The 26,981-nt window shown below is 47.1% G+C and overlaps 1 protein-coding gene across 1 annotated transcript in view; it reads left to right on the top strand.

The window, feature by feature from the left end:
- LOC120900276 (mucin-12) overlaps positions 1-26,981 on the top strand; it is a 139,403-nt gene that overhangs the window by 16,563 nt on the left and 95,859 nt on the right. The gene's annotated exons all lie outside the window — the stretch shown is intronic.

Genomic DNA, 26,981 nt, shown 5'->3' with positions numbered 1-26,981 from the left:
CAATTATTGCGGCGGATATTATCGGAAGCTAACTGTTTCACTTTTCCACGGTGATGCTTGTCATCAGCACAACAGCAGCAGCAGCAGCAGCTTCAACAACAAAGCCCGCACAAATGGACAATGGTTTGAAAGGGTGGTCGGAAAGCGTTGAACAGAAGTTGGAGAGAAGACCTCCTGCCAGTAGATAAATGTTTCCCAGGATCGTTAAAGTGATCTGGAGCCGATGATTAGACGGCAATGAAGTCGGGAGATGGGAAGGAGATGACTTCCCAAAAAAAAAACATCGTTTTACCTTCACTTCACTGCTCCAGCTGTGAAATGTGCTGATCATGTGCCAATTTTCATCGCTTCCGATCGATCGCTTTCCCTTTTTTTTACCTTTGTGACACTACAAAAAAAAACAGGTTGTGTGTACCCAAAAATAACTTCATCTGGAGCAGGATATACAAAAAAATGCTAACTCGTTCATTTGGCTTTCAATTTGCCCTCCCTGATTGATCTGCTCAATTGAGCGGAACAGGGACGGAAAGGAGCGCAAATTGATTTGAGATGACAAGGAGCAATCGGCTTGAAATTAGACAATTAAGATGGAAGGAAATTGAACGCTTTTTTGAAACAGGATTGAGTGGATTCATGATGACTGCGATTCATGATTCGTAACAAACATTTAAAATTAAGTTGGAATTAAGGTTAATCTTATGTGTTACATTATCTAAAAAGTACTTGAAAGTAGCTGCTTTTATACAACTTCTTTATTTCTGTTTACATCTCCAACGATTTACGAAAGGACAAATTTCAAGACAACTGAGTTTCAACGCAATTGAGTTTTCTAATGTTGTCATTTATTAGTTTATTGATTTATTTGTACTCAGTATTGTGATTTCATAATGTCGTGTAGGGCTGTAGTTGCAGTAGTAGCATCTGGATTACAGAAGGAAATCATTTTTAATGCAAGTCCATTATAGTTTGATGACTAAGATCAATAACTAATTGATACCTTTTCGACAGAGATTAATCTTCAAAGTATTGTCGTTTTCATCTTCAGCTTGATCTAAAACTAATATAATCTTGTTAACTCGACTAGCAAATTTCGAAATCTTATGATGTTTAAGACTTCTGTATGAATAGTAAGAACTCGATTCAAATGACTGTTTACAGAAGATTCAAATTAGTGGATCTCCCTTTCATGCCTCATCCATTGCATCAGTTTATGTATTACTAGCTGTCAACAACTCTACAACAATGGTAGTGTCATTAATTGTGAAGCTTTAGCCTTGATGCATTTCAGAATTTCCCCTACCAACAAAGGGTGCAGTGCTGCGGTTCATAATGCAACTAGATCCTACCACGCGTAACTCGCACCACGCGCAGCAACACCATCGTTTGCAGCCACTTTGTCGAGCAAATAATGCCTACACACATGCACCATTAGCATATTTGTCGCATTATCCCTGCCTCGTCGAAAGGAACGTCAGGTTTGCAAGGGACCGCAATTTTGACGCACCCATCGTGGTGGCTGCACGAACCCAAGCGTGCTGTTAGCCTATCCAGCGCTCCTGCGTGTACCGAAACGCGCAGCCATCACAAGCTAATCGGTACCAGCCGACCAACACTTGCAAAACGAAATTAGAAATTGAACCGGCTTTTCTCGCAAGACGTCGCTCGAGGGGAGCATAGAGTGGCCGGGAGGAGGGAGAATTGAACCGTTCTCTTTCCATCGCTCGCTGGGGAGGTCCAACTGCCGATGACAGGTTCGAAACCTGTCCGGATTGAAGCATAACATCGTACACAGCTGTGTTACAGAAATGTGAACACTGGCGCAAAACGTGTTGTTGCTTGCAAGCGTCTTACGGCGAGAGCTGGATGGCAGCCGATGAGTTAGGAGCAGCCGTGGCCATCGTTACTGCTGCAATCTTCACGATGTACTAGAGCAACGGAAGATTAACGTGACGATGGAGATGAGCAAAGCAAGCCAAGCAATCTGTTTATGTTCACTGGATCGTAACGATAGTACATTGGGCTTTTGGCTAAAATCAAAAGGGAGAATCTTAATTTCAAAACAACGCTTGATAAGCGTTATCTTCTCAGTTACATTTGCGTTAAACTATCTTCAAGATCTTGAACATCTCCTTGCAGTATCCAAGCAATACTTTCAAACATTTTATCAAAACCAAACTCAGAAGCTTCCGTCCCTTGATCTTACCCCGCGCATGGTACGCGAAGCCAGTGAGGAAATTCCTTTTTCAATTTCTTCACCGGCGAAATCGAGGCCAGCAGGGCAGCTGGACTCCAGCGGTGTGCCCGGTCTAGCCCAGCCTCACACTCGGGGGGCTGCAAAACGGATCGCTGGAGTTGAAGCTGAAAGTGAATCTTTCGCTATCCGTTGCTTTGACCACCTTCCCGTAACGATACGGTGTAGCGTTGGCGTTGGCGCAATTTCTAACCTAATTTTCCTAATTGCTACTCCCTTTCGGCTAGATTCAGCATTCCACTTCAACCGGATTGCTGCTTCACTGTTTCTACGTAGTACTTTCGTCTTTCGTTTGCACTTTCGGTAGACTTGAGTGGAAAGAGCTTTCGTGGTGAGATTTGTTTGGTAATTGCAAACTTGCCAACTTGCCAGTTCTTCGAGGGTGAATTCTGGGAAATGTTCGCACCCTGTATATGAACAATATGAAAAGTACATGCGTAGTGCCACACACTCTATGGTTTACGTTTGAAGACGACATTCGCAGCACACAAGATGAGTTTAAGCTATCGTACAGGAACGATCGCAAAGGTAGACTACACGATAAAGCACTTAAACGGTCTGAAATAAATCTTGTTCACAGCTTGCAGAGACAGAATTAAATAGCTCATGTCTGCACGATCGTTGCCAATTCAAACATTTCCCAACACAGATACCACAACCAACAGCTAACGATCCTAAGAGATACGAAGTCGGTAGCCAGCATGCGAGCGTATGTCCAGCTTTCTTCTTTCAGTGCCCATCCACTGTATTTACCTTTTTGCTGCAGTAATTGCAGACACTGCTGTGCGTCAAAACAGTTCAGTAGTGAAGTGATGGTAGCTGAACTCCTTCGGTAGCGTCCGTGCCCTCATCCTCGACCTTCACGTCCGGCTTGACGTCAGGTGCTTTTGCAAATCAGCAGAACAGAGTGCAGAGAACAGCCGAAACCCGCGCTGTTAGTGTTGGTTAGTGCAGCGTAACTGCTACGCTATAACGACACCACTTGCGCTCTCTAACAGGGCACGAAGTTGTGCAGCATTGAGCAAGACACAGCATCCAAAACAAGGTGCAAAGGGGTTAAGTGAACTCCAGAACAGCAGCAGCAGCTGCAGCTTGCTGAAGAACGATCGGCTGGTTCGTTGCTTGCATGCTGACGAAATCACCCGACGCTGCTGCAAAGCTATATAACGATCGGTTTCCAAATCCAGCGTGTCAGGTCAACATTCAGGTCGGTTCGAAACTTCGCTTGCGATAATGGCACTGTCTCTCGGTGGCGAGGTTAAAGGTTGCTGATACGAACGCCGAAGCGTTTGCTCCACTTACCCGCTGATCCCGCTTTGGGTCACTGACTGATCGGTTGTGAAAACGTTTGTTTTGTAATCGCGTATCAGTGGGTGCTCACGGCGAATCTGGTTCAAAATTAACAGTAATTCATCGTTTAAAAGCAATTCCATTTGAAACCGAACCGATTGCAGCAGGAAGCGGTTTTGTGCACTACCGTGCATCGGGTTGTGATTATCTCGTCTTATATCGGTTTTTATTAAACTTTTATAGCTGATTTAATTGCACGATGTAAGCAATAAAGTGACCCACACAAACACGCCTTATCTTGTATCACTTTTTCCTTTCCATTAACTTCTAAGTATGTTTAGAAAAGTGTAGTGGTGAAAGAAAAAAATACACACACGCACACAGCGCACCTGTTTACGCTTTTTGAGCCGACGAAAGTCACCGCAAACCGTGGTGGAGTTTCGCGGGTTCAATCAAACCCCCCGCCGAACGCGTTTCGTAATACAACGCACGGCACGGCCCCACACTGTACACGGTGCGTTGATGTTAATATTAATAATACATCAGCGAACATCACATCAAATCCGCCCGAACGCGCATCGACTGCTGGTGTTGCATCGAAAACTGAGAAGCAGCGCAGGAAAAACGATTTCAGTCGTGAGGAAATGGAAGCGCTTGGTTCGCAGTTTTCCGTCGAATCTGTGAAGAGCCTGTGGCCCTGCTACTGCTCTTCCTTCCCAATCCGACCGGTGCGTGACCAGTAGCCGGCTAGCAGCGCTTCAAGCCGACGAGTTTTTCAGTTTTCCCGAGCCACTTGATTGATCGTGCGCCGTACCGTACCGACCACGGGTATAAGGCACGCGGTGTGGTCGTTGGTTGGTTGTGTTTTTTTATGGCCAATGGTCCTGCTGCTGTTGCTGCTGTTTTTCAAAAGTCCCTACCGACGAGCATGATTATGATTAATTTGTGCTAGCAGCACAGCACGGGCCGCATAAGTGGTGTCTGTCGGGGGGGCTCGGATGTTTTTCGAAGTAAAAGGGAAGCTGCGCACTGAAGCGACGGATATTAATAAACTCGGACGGTAGGCTGTCTGTTTGGGTGGCTTCGAGGGAGTGGATCAGGTGGAAATTGGAAGCAAATTAAATTATCAAAAAAGTGTTGTTGCCTCGGCCGCCGGTGGTCTCTGTCGTGCTGATCGTGCGTAACCAATTGTTGAATTCAGTGCGCTTGTGTGTTTCGGAGGCTTGAAAACATCGATCGTGCTTTTTAAAGAGCCAGAGGGATTTGGAGTCCCAAATCATGTTATATCCAATAGGAATATTTTAAAACATTGTTGTATAGATACGAACACAGATTTATGACTAGATACGCTCGATCAGTACAGACTAAAGGAAATTAATTTAACAACTTACATTATTTTAATCATTCGTTTCGCTCCCCCTACCGCCATCACCAGCCACCGCAGCATCTTATTATCTCTTACCTCTTGCAAACGTCTGAAAACTGGAAAATCACGCCAACGAATGGCATCTCGATCAAGCCACCGACATAACGGTTGCATAAACGCACCTGATGTGCCCGATGTGAATGCAATTTTCCCTGCACCGGATGCAAAAAGCCAACCCGGCCACCACCACCACCACCACCAGTCGATGGAATCCCGCGCTCTTCCACCCGCAAACCACCGGTGACGACATTTAGCTCCGCGGGGGCCAATGCACTCCGTTGCCGTTGCACTGCCACCGCGAGTTCCGCCAGTGCGATCGTTCGATGATCCCGGGGCCCGATCGGCAGGTAATTCATCCCCGCCCGGGCTGATTGGATTGGCGCACTTTTTGACGAGATCGAGACCATTCATCGAGAATCGAGCGGTGGTGGTGCTGGCGTTGATGGTCTCATCGAACCCGCGCATCGTCGGTCATTAATTTTCAATTGGATGGGAACGGATTGGCAAAACGGTTTGGTTTCACTTTCAACGCGGTTTAGAGCGTGGGGTCGGTGGGTGGGTAAATTATGCGCCCAGCTGTTTAATGCGCCCTTTTGGGGAGGATGGTGGCGCGATGGCGGATCTGTGCTCGCGTGTTGGGTTGGGTTTGTTGTGGAATTGTTGTTGTGTTTGTCGATATGTTGAAGTAAGCTTCATTTGTATGGCTTCCTTGAGTGTGTGTGTGTGTGTGTGTAAGGTGGTGTGAAGGGTTGACCACAGTTGACCCTGTGGAGTTGCTGATCGATCGATAATAGGAGATCATTTGATCATTTGAACCAAAAGGTAGACAAATAAATATGAATATGAATATGAATATGTGGTTATTGACACTACTGGTGGGTCGTTAACAATTAATCCTTATCTTATTAAAGGTTAATTTGATAATTAATGAAATCACTTTTTTTACCTTTGTTGGCACAATAGTAGAATAAAAGAGCGGAAATATCTTAACAGACTCTTCGCTTTTTGTTGAATATCACCGATAAATAAAAATTAAATATTAAATTTAAAAAATATGAAGTATACATTTAATTTATAACACCTTCCTTATTTCTTTTCGTTACAGGTTGGTACTGCTACACGAATGCAACATTTATCTGCATAAAAAGGAAAATTAATTTTGTATGGAAAATACCGGGAATAGAATTAAACATCACAATGTTTACAAATATTCCTATACGAAACTACATCAACACATTTTTAAAACGTCCAAAAAAACCAATCAATGTGGCATGCATAGGAAGCAAAACGCCCCGGAAATGACACCAAAAAGCTGAAAAAGCTCATCGAAACAAAAAGCAAAGATAAAAGGCACAACAACAACAACAAAAAACGTGAACAGTAAGCCACCAAAACCATTTCCCATGCATTTCTCCTCGTGCGGCAATCCAAAGCGAAGCATTACTTCATACAAAACATATCGACCCGCATTACACCGGCATCACACTGTTGAAGGAGACTGCTGCTTTCCCCCAATATTGCCGTATTTCATAAGAAAACAATATCCATAATTGGAGCAGTCGGTGGTTTTCTCGCCGGTTTTGATTTTCTTTCTCCCTGTCTGTGCCCGGTGTGGAACGAAAAACAATCGAATAAATATCGAACAGTATACCTGTATGCGCTAATCGGATGTAGAGCATTATGTAAGGGGTGTGAACATTGGTTTGGCGTTACATTATGTCAACGTAAGTTTATATTTTAAACATGAGGACAATAATTAATAAAAGCTTGGGTTTTAATTTTAACTAACCCTATAGAATGCATTTTCTGTTCTTGTTCTTTCTATTAAACAAACAACACCAGTGAACAATTCCTATAAGAACACTCGAATTCCCACTGTGAGTGTGAGTCCAACGGCTTGAGCAATAAACCAGCCCAAGGTGAAATTATGAACTCCAGGCACTCCCGAAAAGTGTCGTGAGCAGGGCCAATAACCATAAAACAACTGTACCACAACGACAAAAACAAAACGCGAGCGAACAGCGAAAAAAAAACAAAAACAAACCACCGTCCCAGCACTGAAATCTGGAGCAACGAAATCGAAAGTTTCGCCACGCCGGGGCCAACCAGAGCCGAAACCGAAGTATAGGAAGAGCGCGCGCGTTGCATTGTGCGCCATGAGGTCCCTGGGCCAGAGCGGTGTGCGAACCTGTACCGTGCAACCGTACCGAGTCAACCGTTTCCTACCGTTTATGTTGACAGCCACCGGACGGCGACGGTGGCTGCGAAGTATAAACGCACCGCACAGCATCGGACGGCCATTTTTCCGCACCGGTTGGAGTCGGCGGTTTGGACTCGGCGGTGATTGAAAACGTTATGAAACACAACATTGTGACCGCATAAAAATAAATATATCTCATTCATGCGGCCATCCATCCATCCATCCATCGACCGATCCATCCAATCCGCTCAGGGGGGTAATTTAGATCGCCTGCTAGCGATCGCCGCTGCCGCTAGGCCGTGGTACGAAACGAACGAAACAAAAATACAGCCAAAGAACTTGCCCGCTGGCGTTGAGGTAATTATCAGCTTTTTACCGATTCCGACCCGTTCCCAGGCCAACGCCTGGGCAGAGGGTGGTACGTTTTTGGTGGGCAGGGGAAGAGTGTGAAAAGTTTTGTTTGCAGCAAACGCTTCAGCTCGGTCACGCTTGCGACCGAAATGCCGCGAGCGACCTTCGGACGGGTGTCAGCTTTTTTTTTCTTTTTCGGCGACTACTTCTTGGGCGTTTTCTTGTGCGACTACACCCTCCCAAAACGGGTGATCTGATCCATTTGGACAAAACGGTTTGTCCGTGTGAGGCGCCCACCGGTACTGAAGGTCCAACCGCCAAGTGTCTTGGTCAGTGACGATCTTTGCACGCGAACAAAACGATGCTCGGTGAGATCTAAATTCGTGAAATCACGGTTCAAAAGAAGAAGAAGGAAAGATGCAACCGACCCTCAACCGTGAACGGATGACGCCCGTCACAGGCGTGAACATTCCGTTCCGTAGCAGCCGTGGCATGCCCGCACAGGCTTGGTTTTGGAGGACTAACGTCAACGTCAAAGCCTGCGCGATGCGATGCGGATTGGAGCTCTAATTGCATCTGCAGTGCGCGACGGCTAAAAGCCACACGGTACTGAGCAGTGTAAGATGAACTGATTTTAGTTGGCAGCATCGGCGAGAGTGCACTCCGTTAGAGCTTTTTGATGGTTAAGTTTGAGCTGTTGATCAGGTGTTTTGAGTGTCGAAATATGGAGTGCTTGAGCAGAGTAATGGAAGATCGATTCTATTTGAAGTGTAGATCATCGGTAGTGTCAGCGAGGGTCAAGTAGAGTTCTGCGCTGAGCGTAGTCAACACTATGGCAGTATGAAGTGGTAGTGCGCAAGTGCTATTGACCTGCTCAATGTAATGACTGCTTGCGGCTAACCTGTGTAGCTTTGTACAATTAACTTCTGATGCAGTCATTGACATTAGATGTTTGGCTGGGTGTCAGTGGCATGGTGTGAACGGACACTCCCTTCATTCTCGGTGACGATGTTGCCTGTGGAATACTCTGTAACTCGTAGAATCTTCTAGTTTGCTATATCTTCTGGAATCAAGAGGCAATCTTCAACACAAGATATTGATTTTAATATTGAAAGACACTTCGCTTCACAGTGAAATAAACGTTCATGCTCTAGATACCTTCAAATTATCAGCAAATCTTGGAATTTTTCCCACAAAACCGCTTCTGGGCTTAAGCTTTGGCTTCCCTCTCCTCGAAAAGCTAGATCACTTCAGGGCTCATCACTCGCACCTTCCTGCCCCCGAGATTCCAACGGGTCAAAAAAGCAAACGAAACCGTTCGCGAACCGTTTGCCCCACATGTCCACCGCGATGGCGACATTGACGGCGACAACCTTCGAACCAAACCGGGGCACGCAGCTCTCCCGCAGGCTTTGCATGATCCGCGGGCGACAGTTTAATGTGCGTTTCAACAACAAAAAAAAACTGGAATGCATTAACCGTCACGAATCGCAGTCAACAAAAGATCGCAAGATCGCCAGCACAACACAAAAGCCACGCACTAAAACTAACACAAGAAAGCTAAGCCCGCTGCGGTGCTTTCTTGCGATGTCCATTGTTTCTTGCCACGGTTGCTGCTGCCGCTGCCGTCCAACGAATGCTTGCACTTTTATGTAAGCTTCGTGGCTGCGGCGGTAGGTTGGAGGTGGTCCAAAAATATGAATTTTCAAAACGCCAAACCTTAACCTGGCCTCCACCGAACGGACACGGACAGTTCGTCACGATTTTTCGGGGGCTCCACTTTTCGGATTACCGCCAGTCTTAGCATCTTAGATGTTTGTTTTCGTTTGCTACGAGCAGAAGAGTTGTGCGGGGTTTTCACACGACTCTTTTCGATGTCTGTGCTGCGGTTCCGCAGCAAACGATCGCACAGGTGCGACAAATACCCGCCGCGCTCGTTCAGTTGAACCGAATGGCGCTGATCCAAATGTTACCCTCACCCCCCGAAAGGTTGCAAAACCTTCCTCTGGTTTAGTGGTCGGGGCCTCACCTGTAGCCCCCATTCGGGTGAACTATGTGTTCCGAGTAAGAGAGAGAGAGGGTAATCGAAACGATTAGCATCATCGCTTCCCATCGCAACCATTCGCACAAGAAGAAGAGCTCCAGTTCCAACTTCCAGCGCAAGAGACAGCTCCGAATGCACCTGCTACAGAAGCTGACTGTGCTAGTACATGTAAAACCAGCCCAGGCCAGCAAGCAACGCGCTCCCCCAAATCTTGATCGTCGAGGTCGTCCAATGCACTCCGCAGTGGGGAAAGGGAAAACCGCAATAACTGGAATGGAATGTCGGTATCGGTATGCTAAAATCGACAACAAAAAAAGGTGAGCACTACACTGCGATCTAAGATCGTGACAATGTGGCAATGTACATGACGGCCTGCGACGACGTTACCCACCAATCCAGTTCAGTGACCAGAGGGGAGAGAGATTCGGATGATCGTAGTAACCGGAGATCTGCCAATGTCTGCGCTACCCCCCGTCAGAAACCACTGGAGACATCCGATCGCGTTCTTGGTTCCGTCGTCTCCGGTGCCAGCACTTCCAAATGTCAGATTGCCAACCTGTTCCATATTTGTGGTCTCTGTCTGTGTGTTTGTGTTTCCTTCCATACCGAGGGAGCGGCCAGACATTCAGGGGCAATGGGTGAAGAACCACCAACATCGGGCAGCTGGACTGGGGTGTGAGGGAGTGCTGTTGGCAGCCCGCTTATGATTGCATGATTTATTTATTGGTTGCGCTATTAGAAGGGATTACACGAAATGGTGACATCGTGTGCTGCAGCTTGAGCGCGATCGTCGATCTTGTGTTGGGACAGTTCCTGCCTGCCGGTGGGCGACCAGCGATGGGGCGCGTGGGTTTTCAACAGGGTCGGAAGATTCTAACTCAATGCGCGATGGGCTTGAGCGTGTGGCAGATCACAAGGTACATGCGATCATAACGACGAATAAGTAATGAACCAGTAAGAAAGACATTATAGATCAGCCAGATGACTTGGTTTCTGAGGTTGTTTGTGTGTGTATTTCTTCGCAATTATTACGTCAGGAAGCACCACGATCATCAGCACGCTTTGTCGCTCAATGGTGGGATGATCTATCACGATCGCGAACAAAACGCTTAAACGCGTTTTGTTTTTCGCGTCGCAACATCTTTTGATTGATGTGTGCAGATCTTCTTAAGACTCACATTTTTGGAGCATTCAAATCGGTTTAATAAGCACATTATCTTAAACACATTCGCATGCGTGCGAAAGTAAGCCAGCTAACAGGCGAGCGCGTGTCCTTGTTCACGTCCACCGGTTCCCACATTCGTTTCGATTCTACGACCTTACCATTTACCCTGCTGTATCCGTTGCAGTTTGTCAGTTGATTTACAGCGCGATACCCCGTTTGAAAGGAGCTCGGAATCGGAATCTCATTTTCAAAACAAAGCTCCACTAACTATCGCAAACCAATGGTCGATATTTATTACGGACACCTTCCGCTCGGTAGGAGATAGACTCTGCTAAACACACGGACACGGCAACGCAGCACGGAATGGAGGTAAATAAGTCAAATTCTTCACATGAGCTACCATTTCCTTACCACACACTCACTGCTTCTAGACTGTGCCGTTTCCGATTAATTGACTGGTGTGTGACGGTGTTTTTAGCGACCGCCGTTACCGCTGACGGAGGTCAACTGACAGTGACAAATCGATCGAGTCCGCTTAGGTGGCAGTGTGTGTGTGTTTTGCTAGCAAAACTGTCTCACATCCTGCTTCTTTACATGGTTCTAGCTCAACAGTTCACCACTCTCAAGAGCCACGTTTCGAGTGCCAAGAACGCGGATATACCCTGATGGGAGGCAGAGTAAATTGGTGGCAGCTTAAGGTGGCCCCGCACTGCAGCTGTTGCTAAGGGAAGTCAATCGGGCGAAGTGAACGGGTCCAACACCCTTGCTGTCCCACGCAACAACACCTCAAATTGTAGCGCACACTTATTAGCATGGATTGGTAGTTGCGCCACCACTGAGAGGGTAGCGTTTATATGCTCCGCTTTGTTGCTCGTGTGGCGTTTCTGGTTCTGTATTCGCAAGCTCCTCCACGTCCCACCTGCCCTGGGCCAGATGTTGACCCTGTGCCTGGCATGGCAGGGCTGGATCGGTGGTACTCCATGTAATGAAGCTGGAGTTTTGAACCAGATATTAATGAGGTTTTGTGTGTGTGTTGTGAGTGCGCTAACACAAACACGTGCCCGGGTGCCTTTAAATCAAGCAAGCAGCGTCGACAACGGGCAAATTAGAATGCCTATGCCACCAGGTCCCGCCGACGAAAGGCTTGCGAAGGTTTCGCTGTTCTGTTATGATTACTTTCCAAGGTGGAGCAGACAAACTACGGTACGGTACGGTACCGAGGGGTTGCTATCTGGGTTTGACCCTGCCAGTACGGGCGCGTGACGTCGTGTGAGTCGTGCAGCGCGAGAAGTCGAGCTGGCGTTTGTACCCCACCCTGTCTATTAAAGGTTACCGCGATTGATATACTAGAGGAACACACATACAAACGACACAGAAATAAAAAAGAAGGCAAGTGGGAATACAAAAACACTTTGATCCTCGGATTCGGATCAGCAAGTGAACCACCGGATCGGCGACACACCCCAGTGTTCTTTGTGTGGTCCCATGTGGCACTGCTACGGGTATTGCGATGTTGTGGGAGAGGTTTTCAAACATTGGCAGGGCTCTTGGGGCTCCTTGGTTTGGCGTTGTTCGTAGCACTTCGAGGTCCGTATGCATATCGCAAGCGTGACTGCAGACGCAAGGTTTTTGCTTTCCGAAGGGAGCAGTGACAACGCGGGCCTGAGCGGTTCGACAATCGGCAGCAGTTCCACCTTTTTTTCTGTGTGCTGTAAGGCCCGGGGGCGCTTGGGCGTGGGGACACCAACATCCGTGGCTAAATGTTAGCCATTGCCTTAGCTGCTGTTAACAGTTTTGACATTTGATAGTTATTACAGGGGGTGGTGGTGGCCGGCGGTACAGTAAGAATGATTTAGCAGTTCATTTATTCTGAGCTGGTTTGGCAGGTTCTGCGCACTGTCCGGGACACCGCGGAGTGTGACCATTTTAATCGCTTGATCTTGATTCTCTCTCGAACAACAGTGCCCGGCCAGCTGCCGGATGGTTGTTGCGCTGCGTCTTAGCTTTCAAGTGTTTCTCCGGCCGCAAAAGGTTCTAGCGAAAAGTAGGCGTAGAACGCAAAACGACTCGCATTTGTTTTTATTGTCAGCGCCTTCTACGTTTGCGCTGTGCGCTGCTTTTGACCGTTAATCATCGTTTCTGCCCCGCTTTTTTTTTGGCGGGTGGGATCGGGACAGTGTTTGGACAGGCCAAATTTCTCATATTGCGCTCGAAGCTGAAATCGTTCGCGTCCGAGCAATAACCTTAAATCCCTTGCCATAAGAAGCTGCCTGGAGTAGAAGGGGTCGTTTCGTGACGCATCGGCTCGGCTGTCTGTTTCTGTGCTTGAGACCTTTTCCAACCCCCCCCTGCCTTGTTTCAGATGGCGGGCTTTGAACGACCAAAATAAGCATTAAGGAGATAGTCGTAAATGGCTTATTTTGTGCAAAGGGGTTTAATCGTGTGTTTTTTTTTTAACGTTGGGCATCCTGGCACTGGGCGAGCCTGTGCAGCTCCTAATCGGGCAAATTGGCATTGCCATTATTATGGGGCTTTGTTTATTCTCCGGCCGAGTCGCTTAGCGTGGGGTTATACATTATTTGTCCAGTAAATGACTGCTGGTGATGTTTGGAGGGACATTTTAGTGGAAGCAGAAACTCCAATAAATCAGAAAAACTGCACAGAAATTCATTTTTATAATGGTGTAATGAATCAGCTGAAAGCTGGTTTGCAGCCTGCACCACAACGCCTCCATTCTTGTTAATGGTCAAGGATGATATTGATTGGCTGACAATGGCTACGGTGCGATGAAACATTTCATGCACCTTTTATAAATTACTTTCCTTTCACAGCACGCACAGGTCATCTTTTCATCTCCATGTTTTTTCGGAACGAAAGTGTGCATACATGTCCATAAAATAGCATTGCAACATTTAATGCGTAAATCGTAAATAGTTGATTAAGCCATCAGGCGGACCTCCTTCAAAGCGGACCCGGTATGCAAAGTAGGCACAAGGTACAGAGAAATATGATTTAATTGTGCGATTCTTCCAATACCGTTCGTTTCGACCTTCGATCGCTATTAAAATGTCATCGAATGCACGGAATGCGAATGCACATTCACCACCGGCACGGGATACGGGGAAGAAGAAAGAGGCATCAAACAATCGATTGCGGTCGTTTGTGAAGGTCTTACTTCTGCTAGACCGACCTGTGGTGGTGCTGTACTGGACCGTGCGAGGGGGGTATGGGATGCTCGCCATCACGAGGAAGAGCTACCGATCGATGAAGAGCGCTTGTCGCTTGACGGCAGTTTGATGTCGCGGCAGTATCGATCGAGGCCCAGGTCGCCGGCAAGCTTTAGACCATCCCACAGCGGTATGGTATGGAATGTGATGCCAATTCTAGGCACGGCACTTACCTCAGTGAAGTCAGCAGAGTCGCACACCGAGCGGATCAGCAGGGAGTCGTTAGTTCACTTGGAAGCTTCTTTAATTGGAACAACTCAACACCCCGCGATCAGACCGTTGTAATTAATGATCGCTCCTTCGCTCCGTGCCAATTTGTGGTTGAAGATGTCAAGCAAAGTCCCCTTCTTCTGGCTGCTTCTTCAAAGACAACCGACCGCTTCTCCGGCCGGTAAACGCGAGAACAGATGTTGCTTTGCGGAATGATTGATTGAGCGGTTGATCCGGTGGAGCCTTCTTTTTTGTGCAACTTTCTTGAACAACTTTGACTAACGATCAGGCCCGATAGAGGGCCACAGAACAAATGTGCCCTGTCATGTTCTAAAGGGGTAGGTCCTCGCCACAACAAAACCGTGAGAATGTACCTCGACTTCTAGCAAAAGGTGTGACAAGAATTTTGAATAAATTGTTATCATTCTTCTCGATCTTGGAGTGAGGCGCAAAGTGCTCCAGTGTAGCTTCTTTCGGGCTCGAGCGGCTGCTTAATGGGTACAAAATGGGTACATAACTGCCGCTTAAGCAGCATGTGCAATGTGACATTTAACGCTTCTTGCCTCCTTCTAATGCTGCTCCAAAATGAGCGTCAAAAATGTCCATTAAATATACGAAGTACTCATGCAGTTGGCATTTTTGGCCCGGCTAATGGAGAACGCACGAAGAGGGCACACTCTCTCACGTCAAATTATCCAATTTTCACTCGTTAGCCCTCCAAGGGGTAGAGAGGAAACCCGATCCCAAGGGCAGCACGTCACAAGCATAATCTTGATCAGTTAGGGCAAGCAATTGCACGAGAAGACGTTAGGTAACGCCGTTAGACGGGCAAGGATTTTAGCATTCACTTGCAGCGGCACTACGGTTCACTATGCGATCGACCTTCGTCGTTCACACACGTGCGTGCACCAGCATCAGCAAAGAGTCGTCGACGCAGCGTGTATTTGGACGGTGTTAACAAATTTGCAAATCACACTCGAAATTCACGTAATTACCACCAACCGGGGCGGGAGAGTAATCAACGATAACGTTGTCCGATGTGTGTAGCTGCTATTTATCACCTCGCTCGAAGGTAGCTCGTGCCCGCCTGGCAGCTGCTACACGGGTTTTGGAGGTAGCTACCAGTGTCTGTGCGCTGTCGCCGAAACAAAACACCGTACCAGCAAAAGCAACTCTGTGTACAGGTCACACAAGTTAATGATCACTACCCGTGTCCGGCGTAGCCACTCAAGGGGGCTTGCTGTCGCTGGAATAAGGTCAGCCGCTTGTAAGCCGTTTGTGTATTGTTGTGATTGGTGTGCTCATGTACCGGCCACCAGAGATGGTGGTCTGATTTTCACATGCCGATAGTGCGGCTGCGTATGAAGTAATGGGCTTAGGTATTGTGGGCCCTGGGCACGACCACGACCATGCCGGCAGTAGTACAAACCGGGAGGATGATGCTGATGAACTGCCAAGATCAACCCTTCCCTACCCTGATTGTGCGTGTGCGAGCATGCAAATAAAGTGAAGAAGTCGTCACCTCGGCTGCACGATCAGCTGTTAGACGATTGGAATGCCACCGATGGGCTACGCGATGGCAGAGCCGTGCGAAACTACCACTCGTATATGGGGTCAGATCATTAAGATTGGATGTTCAATTTATCTTGCGGATGCGTAATTGCGTCCTGGCGTGGGTTTGGGCAAGTAGCGCGTGCAGGTTGAAGACAGAAGCATTGGATGGATTGGTTGACCTTCGATGGGTGTGGAACAGGTTTGGGGACTGTTTTTGGGTACTTTTTTTTATTTAATTGTCTACGACGTCGGAAGGTTAATCCTGCAGCTTTTGAATAGTCTAAAACCATAAAAGGGTTTCTATAATTATTTTAATAAAACTGTACGATTGAAAGATCATATAATTAAAGATGGATGAATTTAAGACAGTTTCAAATGAAGAATCAATCATGAGCCATCTCAATATCTTCATACCTTAATAAATAACAGTAATGCAGTCTGTAGTTTTCTAATTTGTTTCCCGTATATCTTCATCAGCTTGATCTTTTCTTACTTGATCGGAGATACGCCATTTCCGCAATTGGAAAGGGGATTTATCGAACAAAAAATTTGAACTACACAGATTTGCTGGAGCTCTATAAGAGAATGACAAGTCACTGATTCAATTCAATTGTGCGGTCCATGGAGAACATAGTTGAACACTTAGAGCCTTGAATACTCCGTAACACTCTGATCAAATAGTTTCAAGTACTCAAGCATTTTTAGACATATTTCCCTTTCAGATACACCTTTGAGCGACTATTCTGTATTAATACATTAATAAACAACACGACGATCGCTCCAACTTTTCTCTGAGTCATCCAATTCCACCTTAACCTCACTTGGAAGGATTCCCGACCAACACCTCACCTAATGATCCTACCATCATCGATCACAGTCTTCGCCACATTACAGCACGGGTGTGTTGCGTTCCAACTCACAGGCGTCCCTTTTTCTGAGACAGTTCCAACACCAAACGGTGAGCCCGGGCGGTGTGAAAATGCGACCCCCTCGTCAAAACACTTTCCTTTCGGCGAACGGGTTTGCTCCACTAACTCGTGATCCCTCCCTTTCAAACTCACCCCGAAAGCGGGTAGCCCAAGCCGACAGTTACGCGATGCGGCTAAAGGCAATTAATTTAATTGCCATCGCGAACGCCCGGCTCGAAGGCATCCTGGCACGCGGCGGGGGCTTAACCTCAGGATGGACGACGCGGTTTGTGCTGCTGCTGCTGCTGCTGCTGGGAGTGGGATCGCTATGGGTGTTTGCTGGGTGTGTGTGCACCGAAAAGGGTATGCGCTGCCGAATGACAGGTTAATTTAAGAGCCTTTGCGGCAAACACGTCGACGCAGTCGTTCAGAGCAAAAAGGGCCAGAGAGTGTCGAGATACAACAGTGCCAAGACACAGAACGGGTACGAACGAGTGGAGCAGCAGCAAACGGTGCGCACTAGAACATCGCGTGGAATGTATTTCTGATCGACATCGTGATCGTGCAGATAGACACCTCGATTTTGTTGTCGTTTTTTTTATTAATGTGTTTGCTCCAGATGGTGAGATTGGAGTTTGTCGATCGCTGCCAACGCCGATGCTCGCTTCGCCTTCGCCGTGTGACGCACTATAAAAGAGCTTGTCCGGAGTATATAAAAGCATTTTATAGCTTCCTCAATATTGAATCCATTGGCTTACGTTCGTGCGTGTGTGTGTGTGTGTGTGTGGATCTGACAGAACATGAACGCCACTGCCCATACCTAGGTGGAGGTTAGGCGGCCACAAAATCCACCCGAAACAAAAGCAGGTCTAGGTCAGAGACGGAACACCGGTCGCTTCGGCTCCGGTGGTGGCACACTTTTACTAATCAGCCCTGCCCGATATCCGGCATTAATCCTCATCAAACAGCTGACATAAACCGCTCCGGCCTGCGGTATGCACTTTTAAGGAACTACAATATCACACCTCAATCTGGTGCGATCGTTTCCGTCCGTGGCGGTGCGTTCGGGGTGTGTGGATTAGGGGGCTTTAGCAGGCCACCACGCCAATTATCCTGTCAAATATCGTGCAGAGAGGGAGAGAGGTCAATAGGTGGATAGGTGGAAGCATGGAATGTTTTGTTCCACCCAAAAATGGGGTGTGTGTGTGTGCACCCTGCTTGGAATCAACCTTGCAGCCCATTCGTATCAAGTGGAAAGTGCAAAAATAATACTTTTTTGTTTTCGGTTTGAGGTTCCCGAGTGTTGAGAGTTCCTTATATAGCCGTAAAAGAGGGTACCTCCACCCAAAAGTGGAGCAAAAACACGGAGTACATCAGCTATCTGCTCGCGTCTATTACTGTCTGTCTTTGCTGAAGGTTTTCGTATCGCTCACAGTCACGTAAAAGTGTTCAATGTTCAATGCCACGTTTGGCACTGCTGGTAACTGGTGCACTTCGGCATCGCTCGGCTTGTGGAGTGGCAGTGCTGTAACGCGCTCAGTGTCATTGCCAGGCGGGTGGTATGTGGACTGGACCCAACCCAACCCCGGTGCAAGAATGTTGAGTGATGATGAGTTGACTGCGGTGGAGGTCCTCATGTGTGGTGTTAATTGTACCACTGGACGGGAAGGTGCACGAAGGCGTGAGTCAACGATGTTGTGGCCTCGGCCCACTCGGCCGAACGGTAACGGTGAACCGATCGAACCAGTAAACCATCGATCAATATCTCGCTTCCTCGGTCGAAACGGTGATGGCGGAGTGCGCGATCTTCAGCAAGAGAAGAAAGACGCAAACCCATGTGGTGGAGACTAATGAGCCTGGTGTTAGGGTCCAAAACACTTCCAAGACCGCGACCGTGATACGGTTCACACTCGCCCAGTGTGGTAAAGGGGAACGGGAACGTTTGCGGGGGTTTGCAATTTGTGCTTGGCATTCGCCGTGATTCGTGTTTGCCGATTGAAGATCGCGTCTAATGAATCGAAGGTCCACAGATCGGTCGTAGATCGCGCGTTTATCAGCGACACGGCTCGGAAAACCCCAACGACCCATCGAGCGGTGCGCCATTGTGCAATATCGGACGGGCGTTTTGGGGCCATTTTGTAGCCGTTTTTTTACTAATTGTCTAATTGAGCTGCACATTCTCGGGAGGCTGCACGGTCGCGTTCTTTTGCTTGTGTGTGTTTTGCTTTGAAGGTCGCCCAAACTTCCGACCCTCCCACAGTTTGCGGGACTAGCGCCGTAGTCCGGCAAGGCCAAACGGTGTTTAAGGCTGTGAGAAAGTTTTGTAGAGGTTTATTTTTACAGTTGGGCTGACAAAAACTGAGCGAAAAGCTGAAGAAGACCATTAGATAGGGGCAATTGTTCCGTTTTTACTACGTGTAATCAGTGGCGGTTACCGAATTAGCGTTGGTCACAGTTCCGTCATTAAGATTCAATTAGAGGAACCATCCATCCCGCGAATGCTCGGAAGCAGGAGAGCTAGCAAAACGGAACTGGCGGAAGTTAGTTCACGATAATTGCCCTGACCCACCCGGTCGGTTGTACACGGGCAGTGGTCGGAAAGTTTGCAACTTTTTTAGCACAGCGGCGCGAATGTGCACGAGAACCCGCACCATCGCGTCGTGAGACCGAGCGTTCGTTCGATGGAACATGTAATGGGAAAAGCAGGTGAGAAAGCTAGCACCCCCCAGGGACAGGGTGTTTATTCGCCGCGGACAGTTTAGTTTAATTCGATGGCTTAATTTAAAACAATTTACAGTTTCTGCTAGCTGGGCGGCCACAGTTCGGGAGATTGTGAGAGAGTGAAAGGAGTTTTGCAAAAATGGGGAAGTGCAATTATTCTTTCGGTTAATTGGACGTAGCATGAGGGAAATTTATTTGATAGTTTAAATCTTTTCGTCGATGGTTTTTTGGTGTGCAATTTGTAATGGGACTAATAATTCATAAGAGATGAATTAATGGAATATTAGTTTATCATACAGTTTAGGTTGTTAGTTTTTCCTTTCCGGTGAGAAAATTGAGCTAATAAAATGAAATGTATACCATCGGTTGAGCAATCAGAGGAATAGGTAGGAACTTTATGAGGGAACAGTGAGATGTATATTATCATTTCAGCGTTATTACCCAGCCTGAGACTGCACAGTTAGGATGGATTATGAACTAAAATAGTTAAGTAAATGTTTAATTCTATTTTAGGGGTTTTAGTAGATATTTTATCTGGTTTTTTTTTAACTTTCAATTTATAGAAGAACGTCTCCATCCATCGGATATACAGGGTTTCGAATCATATAAGGGAATAGTTCAATCACCTAGGGGAATGTTGCATACCGGTAGAGGAATGTTGCAAGCAAGCTGTGGAAGTTTCCAATCATATAGGGGAGTGTTGCAATCGATTAGGGGAATTTTTCAACCATACTGTGGACTGTGCTGTCATCAGATTGTGGGTGCCGGTGTAAATACCTTAAAATATTTTCGTCAATCTTTATAACGTATCATGTTTGATTATGGCTTCGCAGCAGGATTTATTTAGTTTTCTAGACTCCTCAGATAATTCAAAATTGTATCTGACATTTTCTTCAGATCTTCCAGATATTCTTATTGGAATATTGATAATTTTTTCATCTATATCCTAAGTGTTTAGTAAAGATTACCATACACGTAGGATGTTTTCCGTGTCGAAATTATTCCAAAATTGAAGATATCATGTATGATATGTGTTCTAAAACGAATTTAAGATGAATGAATTTTGATGAACCAAGCATGTAAGAAGATGTATATCTTACTATAAGTTTTATTTTCCTCAGCACAGTACGTTGGATTTATAATAAATCATTTTAATTAAGAAATGACAGTGTTTTCTGCAACTATGCATTGTCGGCAATATGTAACCAAGTATCACTTAAACCCAATGTACAGCCTTCATTCAAAGTCTCTCATGCACGAGATCCCCCTTCATCCAACTAAACTCTCCAAATTCGAACTCAACATGCTCCAGTTCCGCCCATCTTCCTAAGCCACCCAAGTTTCTTGGGCCTATTGAAAACGAATTAAATTGCATAATTGAACATCCATCTCCGCCCAAAACCGTCCGCCAAACCCTTCCCAAGCGCCCACATGTATCGATTTTATGAAACACATTCATTACCGAAACCTTCCCGGGCACGTGCGGCAGCTTGCAGTGAAGGGGGGTGAAAAAGGGTGAACGACAAAATCGCGAAGAAAGTTGTAACCCATTGGGGGGGGAGGTTTTTTTTTGCGCACACAGGTCGCAATCGTAACCGTGCGTTACCGTCGAGTTTCACTGATGTCACTGTCAGCTCTACCCATCCATCAGACCGCACCGAGGTGAGTGCGTTGGTACAGCTCTCCCCCCATCCCCCTCTCAAAGTGGTTGCGTCTCCCGCATGCCAAAGTCTGCCAATTTCCTGCCAATGAGAGTGCATCGAACGAAATCGAAAGTCACCCCGCACAAACCACCGGACAGCCAGGGCGGGAGATAGAGCAACGGATTGACTGGTGCGCATGCACAATTACCCATTTTTCCCTTTTTGTCGTGTTTTTTTTGTTGCTCTGCTCTGCAGTGTCTGCTGCCAGGTTTGCACATTAATGGTGCAACCCGTTGGGGGAGGTTCTGCCAGCGCTTTGGATTATCTAATTTAAATCCCCACATGCACATGCGTGATGTCATAAGGGGAAGCAAGACTAGCAAAAGAAGACAGAGACAGAGAGAGAGAAAAGCAATAATGGTAGCACAGAGCTATTACTTCATCGCCAGCATTCGGTAATGGCTTTCTTTGGCTACGTCGCAAGAACCCTTTCGTCGTCGGGTGGTGACAAACGACAGACGACGTGCCAGCAGGAGCTTCTCGTGTTTGTTAGCGGCCGGATGTCAACGGAGCCATTATTTCCAATGCGTTGACAGGTCTGTTCGGTTAAAGGCTCATACTGAATCATTGCTTCACTTCATTTTCTCCCCCTTTTTTACCGATTCAATCACATCGCTTTACCATTAAATGTTTTCAGCTTGGACCGGTTGGCACGAGTTGGAGTTCAGCGCTGATCGGAATTAGTTCGACCTCCTCTGACTTGATTTGACTTCCTCTCTTAATAGGGTTGCAACCTTTCTTCCAGCAGCAGGCCAGCATCCGCCTGGGCAAAGCTAATTTGGTAGCATGATCTGAATTGATCATTAAAATTATGGTCATATTGAGCAACTACGGCAGCTAGGCACGCACCATAAGGGTTAAGCAAGGGGGCATATTGAGTATGGAGCGTGTTGAGGCCATTTGATGGCAAAAAAACGGTTCCATTACGCGAAGGTCAGACTTCTTCATTCCGGCTTCTAAAGCGATAGTTAGCTTATCTAAGATTAGAACCGACCAGTCTCGGGCGGTATGCGGAAATTATAATAATAATGTTGGAATTAAAGCATGAATTATGTTCAGTTTGCTTGGACGCACGGACGCAGCCTGGTGGCGGTGGCACGATAAACGCCACCATTTCATCGAACTAGCAATTTTAGCACGCTGGTCAATGTCTTAATCTGGCTGCTAACGCGTACCAACCACGCAATCGTATCCATCGTGGTCAGAATTGGCGAGGTGAGTTCAAGAAACCAGCATGCGCCGCCGCACACTCTGTCATTAATGTGTCACCTGGCACAAATCAAACCACCACCGGCCCCCACCCTCAGTTGATGGACGGTGGAAAATTCCATCGAGATCGTGTCCCGATCAAGCACCTTTCGGTCGCCATTACCATCGTCAAACCGGCTCGCCCAAGTTCTACGCGTTTGAGCGTAGTTAAGCGTTCGATCGAGCGTTCTCCGTTCCGCAACGGACAGTTTGGAGAAGCAAACAAAAAAAACGGGATCAATCTACTGCCATTCTCTTGGAGTCGCCGGCGCACGCTATCGCTCGTGTAAGCAGCTGGACGACCTTCAGCTCGAATTGAAGCTGTTGCGGTGTGCAAAAACAAACAGACACACTTGTACAACGCGTACAAGCAAGTAACAAAACTAAATCGCAGCGTGTGCGCACGATCGCAACCGATCGGTAGGAGCTACTTTTACTTCCTGAAATTATTCCAGTACCCGCGGTACTGCGCCCCGGTGTTTAGCCCAGCAATGTAAGGATTGTTTTATTTATGAGCGTATGTCATTCGCAATCGACGATCGCACTGATTGGCGATCGCGTGAGGTTGGCCGTGAGAAACGAGTCCCGCAGGAGTCAAGAGCCTGTGCAATGTTCTTCAAGAACATTCTGGTGGTTGCCTTGGACTTTGGGTGCTTAAGTCCAGGCGGCTTAATCGCTTGATGGACTATATCTCGGATGACATTCAAGGCGATCGAAAAGTCGGATTCAATATTCCATATGAAGAAGAAAAAAGCTCAAAAGTCGTCGCTTACCGCCTTAAAGGTTTTGTTTGAGAATCACAATTCGCTTCGCTTCAAGGCCAAGGGATGACCTAAAAACTGGAGCACCTCTGGAATCGGTAACAAAGTAAAGAGCAAATCATAGGGCGAACCTGCACGCGCTACTAACACAACATGATCGCGTCAGCATCGGCGGGCCGGTTTTTGCACAGTCTTGTAAGTAGGCCAAAAGCACGTTCCGCACCAATCTCTTTCTTTAGTGCGCCTTAGTGGTCAACCTTTCTATCTAGGACATTCGGTAGAGGAGAGAGCATGCGCGCCAGGCATCATTGCTGAAGTGTCTGACCTTCAAACTTGTTTCAATTTCTGGTAATAATAACCTTTACCGCGTCCCGTCTGTCAATCAATAAAACAACAAGTGCTCCCCGGGACGATGTAAGCATTCAGCCGGAGATGACCGGAGAGTTGACTGGAGAGAACGTGGCGTGTTGCGGTCGGGTTACTGATTGGGAACAGTTGATTGATGTTGGGACGCTTCGATTTGTGCGTCAATCTGATATAGAGAGATCGCCCGTATGAGTTCAATAGTCCACCCGGAGTTGGGTTTGGCTTGTATAAATGGCCCCTATACAACTTCCTGATCTACACGAAACCCCTGCCAGAAACCGGGTGGGTCGGGGGAAGATTAATTGATCGTGCTTCCCGTTCCTTGTTGGTGTTGTTAGGTGGTGGATTGACTTATTATGCGCCACAGTCTTTGAAGGGATTATTTATGGTCTTCAATGCGGTCGAGTCGTTTTTTGTTCGGCTTGAGCTTCGTATTGTTGCTTGCAGAAAAAAATACTTCAGGATCAACCCACTAAAGAAGGTGTACCCCATTTGCGATTATAAATCTAGGACACAGGGATGATCCTTTTCATCCCTCTCACCACAAAAACGGCCCAATAACATTATCAAAACACCTCCTAATTCCCCTGTGTTAAGCCCATTCATTACCCATCCTTAAATGCGCTTTATGAGGTGCTAGACTAATAAATCTCTTCCGTTTAACCTTTACCCTAAAAAAAAAAAAAGTGCTCCACAAAGCGATCCGAGCGGGTCCGCTTATTATAAGCTCATCCAATTTTCCTAAAAACCCTCACCTTCATCAATCACACCCGCTTCGTGGAATTGTGCATGCATGGAGGCTAAACGCCCAACGCCTCTCTTCAGAAGCCACACCGCGCCACAATCTTCCTAACACCGTGATCTTCCAAAAAGCACACGATCTCGAGTTAAGTGCGAGAGGGCCCATAACCTGCAATTATCGCCCTCCTTGGTACCGTTGGTTGGTGTTTGGTGTTAGAGGCCTTTACGGAGTCCCCGCACTTGTCCGAGGCTGAAACAATGGTCTCAAATCTCCTCGGTCAACAGTTCCCATTGCGACCTCTCGCAGACCTAGAAGTGAAATACATAATTAGCTTGAAGGATTCTGGATTGTTGTTTGTTTTTGGGTGTTTTGGTCTGACTGACCAGAGGGCTCGTGGTATGCAGATGTCAAGTGGATGACCTCGTAAATATATCATCTCATTATTGATGGCGCCCAGTGTCAGAAAAAGACTGAGCCTACAATTACTCGCCACTCGCAACTCAACACAACACAATTCGGACACCTTCCGTGTGCTGTAACGGTGTGCCGTCCTCGCAAGGGCAAGGTCCTGTTATCTAGGCTGTGGCGCAGTTCGGCCCGTTAAAAGGTCAATCCAATCATCCATCAATAGGGTAGCGAGAACCACACCTCACGAAGGCGAATAGGCTTTTGGGAATGGTATGTTTGGATCGGGGTGTGAATTTCCGTAAGCCCTCTCGATCGGAGTCGCATCTTCAGTTGATGACGTTGTTAGCACACTCACCTGTATTGTTAGTACGCTAATTTGAAGTCTTTTCAATCTCCCACTGCTTATTACAAAACGTACACACCATTCCCACTTGGAAGAGTTGGAAGATTCGCCTTCAATAGCTGTCACGCCGTCGCGACAACATACACGATCCTCCAGATCCTTGACATTTGCTTCCGAAACCGCGCAACTAGGCGCGCATGTGAACAAGGTTTTGGTACGGTGCACCTACCACCAGCACCTACCTTTCTGCGGTGTGTCTTAACGCCCGGTTTTGTTGTACTCATTGTTCGACTTTATATCGAAATGGCTCGAACCGTGGTTGCTGTTTATTCTTCTTCGCGTTGGCAGCGAATCGAACGACTGTGGGCTTCTGGTGTTGTGCCATTACCGCGCGACACGTGCCGACATGCCGCAACAGCAGCAGAATGTCACGCAGCAGAGCCTGTAAAAGGGTGTGCGAACATGGCCGGGAATGGGAATTCGATTCGGAATTGGTTGAAACATGTTTGGTGCGCCGCTCCGGAACAGAACAGTTGCAACCAAACCCTTACAGAGAGCGTATGTACGATCGGAAGACACGATCGAATGCGAACAAATTAGCGTTTCTTGCAGTGCAGTGGAACTGCGGTGTGTTTGCTCAAAACTCCATTCGAGGAACGTCGTCGGTAGGCGTCGTCCTTGGAAGTGTTTCCTTCATAAATATTTCGCCTCGATTAGCAGCGGACGTCAAGCACTGGTGGCATAAATTATCGATCCCGAGAGCTGTGTGAAAGGGAAGCTCGCGTTGGTGTTGCTGCCGTGTGTGGTCGAGTATTGGTGGAATTTTGATGTTTGACACGTTTAAATAAAATCATCTGATTAAGCAGGTTTGCAAGGAACGAACAGCTTGAGGCGGTTATTAGGAATTGCGATTTTCAATGAAATGGTAATAAGAATGTTCACTTTATGGCTTGTTAGTTTTTGATAAGCTCTTTTTAAGATGAGGGACATGCATTTTGGAAACTACTCAACAAGAACCTAACGAAAGGCTGCGCATAGTTCTCACAATAGATTGGAAGATTAATGGCATAGATTTAACCATAACATTTCCCACTCTAATGTTAGTCGTATCCTCACATCCCTAGCCAAAAGATTGCAGGGTGAAGAGTTCATGAAACGTGAGCATCATAACGTTGGTGCTTGCGATTGAGATCGCCCAAATTAACCCGACTCGTTAATTCACACTTGCGATGCACTCGCCGCGTCCTCTGCTGCACGAAGCAGTAAACATTTATGATGCTCATTAGCGATAAGTGGGCCCTGTTTCTACCCCAAACCACATTAACTTGTTCCCTTATGTCCCCTAGAGCGAGCGGATGAGCAGATGAGTCAAATGTCGGCAGGAAAACAAAAAAAAAGAGAAATAGAAGAAAAACAGTTTGTTGAACTTACCTGTTCCTCCCCACCAATGAAACGGCGAGCAGAAAAAAAAACACATTTCCATTGGCAGCAAACGGTTATGCTCGGGAGAAAACCCACCTTTACCATAAACTGCAACGGCGGCAAGTTTGTGCCTTTATAAAATCGCCCATCAAAGTTGGCGTCGGCGCGTTTTCTACTAACACACTCACACACATTTGCTCGCACCCTCTACGCTAGTTCGGTTTTCCCTTCCAGTGAGCTAATTTTCTCCATCATCAGCAGCAGCGTCGTCATGGTTTCGCTATTGTGGCGCTTGATGAAGATGCTCGCCTCGCGTTTGCCGCCAAATCATACGCTCCAGGCGGGGCGTTGCGCTGCGGACGACTTCTTGCTACTGGAAGCATGGAAAATTGGAAAACTCGTCTCCAGCGCTGACTGTGTGGCTAGACTGGTTGGAATAGTTTTTCCTCCCCCCCCCCTTTCCATATTGTACATATTGTGATCAAAATCAGACGCCCAACTCGGAAAAGGTGTGACAGACGGACAGAAGGAGTTGCGGCTAAAACGGAGGAATGCGCTTTCCGGAAGCGCACGCTTTTTACTGCGACGCTGCCGCCCGGGAAAGCGGAAACCCATTTTAATGCTCATCTCATTGCCTGAAA

Source organism: Anopheles arabiensis, chromosome 3 (genome assembly GCF_016920715.1).
Source record: "Anopheles arabiensis isolate DONGOLA chromosome 3, AaraD3, whole genome shotgun sequence".
NCBI classification, from domain to species: domain Eukaryota; kingdom Metazoa; phylum Arthropoda; class Insecta; order Diptera; family Culicidae; genus Anopheles; species Anopheles arabiensis.
This window is presented reverse-complemented; position numbering and strand designations above follow the sequence as displayed.